The sequence below is a fragment of the Anopheles funestus genome (assembly GCF_943734845.2).
Source record: "Anopheles funestus chromosome X unlocalized genomic scaffold, idAnoFuneDA-416_04 X_unloc_99, whole genome shotgun sequence".
NCBI lineage: Eukaryota > Metazoa > Arthropoda > Insecta > Diptera > Culicidae > Anopheles > Anopheles funestus.
In genome coordinates this window covers 42501-46282 of record NW_026045230.1, presented here as the reverse complement: position 1 = coordinate 46282, position 3782 = coordinate 42501, and positions in this window count along the sequence as shown.

Below are 3782 nucleotides of genomic sequence, written 5' to 3'. Positions count from 1 at the left end.
CTAGATTTCTTCCATGCACCACTAATCGCTACCATGTCTGTGGCCGGAGCTATTCGACGAACAACCATCGCATTCACCTTCTCGTTGCACTTCTTCGGGAATTTGGTGCAACCAAGTTTTCACTATAACTTGGTCATTTTCCGTCCATCGGACATGCGGTTTTGGGTGTCGATACTTGACACCGCACGCTACAATATGTTCCTCCACGACCATGTGGTCCGATGCTTCCAACAGGAGCTATTCGAGGAGTACCGATTTTTCACCATTAAAAATGCTCAATTTTGCACCAACTTTTGCCTATAACTCAGGCTGTATCGATCGGATCTTCAATCTTGAAAAAGTTTTAAATAGGTGGCACCAAATGCTACATTTCGTTCTTCCACGTCAACTTTGTCCGATGTCTAGCAAAAAAGTTATTCGCGAACCAAGTCCAGAACCCATGCAATGGCTGCCCTCATTGCATACATCACGGCGGTTAACTCTCGTTACTCTATACCGTGGACTTGGTACTTTTTCAGGCATTCGTTGCTACTTCTCGGTTCATGATATTCGTTTACGGTCTTCACTAGGGCATTTGGTGCTCCTTATCGGTTCATGATATTCGTTTACGGTCTTCACTAGGGCATTTGGTGCTCCTTATCGGTTCATGATATTCGTTTACGGTCTTCACTAGGGCATTTGGTGCTCCTTATCGGTTCATGATATTCGTTTACGGTCTTCACTAGGGCATTTGGTACTGGGCTTCCCACTTTCTACTGATCGATCCATACTCACTTGCGTGCACCTAGCCTAGGAAGGTTTCCTATGGCTTCCCATCTTTCTACTGATCGATCCATACTCACTTGCGTGCACCTAGCCTAGGAAGGTTTCCTATGGCTTCCCATCTTTCTACTGATCGATCCATACTCACTTGCGTGCACCTAGCCTAGGAAGGTTTCCTATGGCTTCCCATCTTTCTACTGATCGATCCATACTCACTTGCGTGCACCTAGCCTAGGAAGGTTTCCTATGGCTTCCCATCTTTCTACTGATCGATCCATACTCACTTGCGTGCACCTAGCCTAGGAAGGTTTCCTATGGCTTCCCATCTTTCTACTGATCGATCCATACTCACTTGCGTGCACCTAGCCTAGGAAGGTTTCCTATGGCTTCCCATCTTTCTACTGATCGATCCATACTCACTTGCGTGCACCTAGCCTAGGAAGGTTTCCTATGGCTTCCCATCTTTCTACTGATCGATCCATACTCACTTGCGTGCACCTAGCCTAGGAAGGTTTCCTATGGCTTCCCATCTTTCTACTGATCGATCCATACTCACTTGCGTGCACCTAGCCTAGGAAGGTTTCCTATGGCTTCCCATCTTTCTACTGATCGATCCATACTCACTTGCGTGCACCTAGCCTAGGAAGGTTTCCTTGGGCTTCCCATCTTTCTACTGATCGATCCATACTCACTTGCGTGCACCTAGCCTAGGAAGGTTTCCTATGGCTTCCCATCTTTCTACTGATCGATCCATACTCACTTGCGTGCACCTAGCCTAGGAAGGTTTCCTATGGCTTCCCATCTTTCTACTGATCGATCCATACTCACTTGCGTGCACCTAGCCTAGGAAGGTTTCCTATGGCTTCCCATCTTTCTACTGATCGATCCATACTCACTTGCGTGCACCTAGCCTAGGAAGGTTTCCTATGGCTTCCCATCTTTCTACTGATCGATCCATACTCACTTGCGTGCACCTAGCCTAGGAAGGTTTCCTATGGCTTCCCATCTTTCTACTGATCGATCCATACTCACTTGCGTGCACCTAGCCTAGGAAGGTTTCCTTGGGCTTCCCATCTTTCTACTGATCGATCCATACTCACTTGCGTGCACCTAGCCTAGGAAGGTTTCCCTTTGGTACCGACTTCCATCTACGCACTCGATATAACCTAGGTACTTGGTACCGATGATGGTTAACACTCAAGCATTTCTTGCATCCTGCGTGCAAGGAACCAATTTTCACTTCTTAGGTACGTTTATGGGCCCGCATTTATCCAATATCGCTCCGATGGCCTTTCGCATTATTTCATCCGATAGCCCTTGCCAAAAGCTACCAAAAGTTCCTCCACGGCCATGTGCTCCGACGCTTAGTTTAGGAAATATTCGAAAAAATTCAAAATAGGAAGCATTTTCTTATTGGAAAATCACCTTAAATCGATGGCCATTTTTTGGGCAAAAACTTTAACGTCTTCCCGACTTTGCGGGAATTGCGAATTTTAGGCACCCAGAGAAAATCTTTTACTTTAAGGGGGCGGCCGCGAAGTTGCCCAAAGTCTCGGACACAAAAATTCTCAAGTTCCCCACTCTAGTAAAGCGACCTATGAGTATCTCCTGGCCCGCGAGCTCTGCGAGCGGGCCAGCTTCGGCGATTTTTGCCTTTTCGCCTAGGCGGTTCTTCTACGAAATTGGTCCACAGCTTTTGCTCAGAAAGCTAGCATTTGTTGCAACAGTTAGGTACTTGGTACCACATTTTGGTATCCATTTGGGCATTTGTGGCAACTACTCGGTACTTTGGCCCACATTTCGCTCTACTCGGGCCTCTATGGTGCTACTTGTCGGTACTTTTGGCCAACTTAGGCCAATTGGGTGCAACTTGTGGGTACTCTGTGGGTACTTTAGGGCATATTGTGTCTTTCGGGTGAACCTTCGCGATACTTCATGGGTACTGATGGCCAACTTAGGAACATTCAGTGCAACCTTTGGGCCTAAGGAAATTTGTCCAACTCTTTGGACTTAGAAAATTTTCTGGACTTAGAAAATTTTCTGGACTTGTAAAAATTTTCAAATGTTCAATTTGGCCCACATTTCGCTCTACTCGGGCCTCTATGGTGCTACTTGGCGGTACTTTTGGCCAACTTAGGCCAATTGGGTGCTCTTTGTGGGTACTCTATCGGTACTTTTGGCCAACTTAGGCCAATGGGGTGCTATATGTGGGTGCTCTATCGGTACTTTTGGCCATGTTAGGCCCATTCGGTGCTATATGTGGGTGCTCTATCGGTACTTTTGGCCATGTTAGGCCCACTCGGTGCTATTTGTGGGTACTCTATCGGTACTTTTGGCCAACTTAGGCCCATGGGGTGCTCTTTGTGGGTACTCTATCGGTACTTTTGGCCATGTTAGGCCCACTCGGTGCTATTTGTGGGTACTCTATCGGTACTTTTGGCCATGTTAGGCCCACTCGGTGCTATTTGTGGGTACTCTATCGGTACTTTTGGCCAACTTAGGCCAATTGGGTGCTATTTGTGGGTACTCTATCGGTACTTTTGGCCATCTTAGGCCCATTCGGTGCTATTTGTGGGTACTCTATCGGTACTTTTGGCCAACATAGGCCAATTGGGTGCTACTTGTGGGTGCTCTATCGGTACTTTTGGCCAACTTAGGCCAACTGGGTGCTATTTGTGGGTACTCTATCGGTACTTTTGGCCAACATAGGCCAATTGGGTGCTACTTGTGGGTGCTCTATCGGTACTTTTGGCCAACTTAGGCCAACTGGGTGCTATTTGTGGGTACTCTATCGGTACTTTTGGCCATGTTAGGCCCACTCGGTGCTATTTGTGGGTACTCTATCGGTACTTTTGGCCAACTTAGGCCAATTGGGTGCTCTTTGTGGGTACTCTATCGGTACTTTTGGCCATCTTAGGCCCATTCGGTGCTATTTGTGGGTACTCTATCGGTACTTTTGGCCAACTTAGGCCAATTGGGTGCTACTTGTGGGTGCTCTATCGGTACTTTTGGCCAACTTA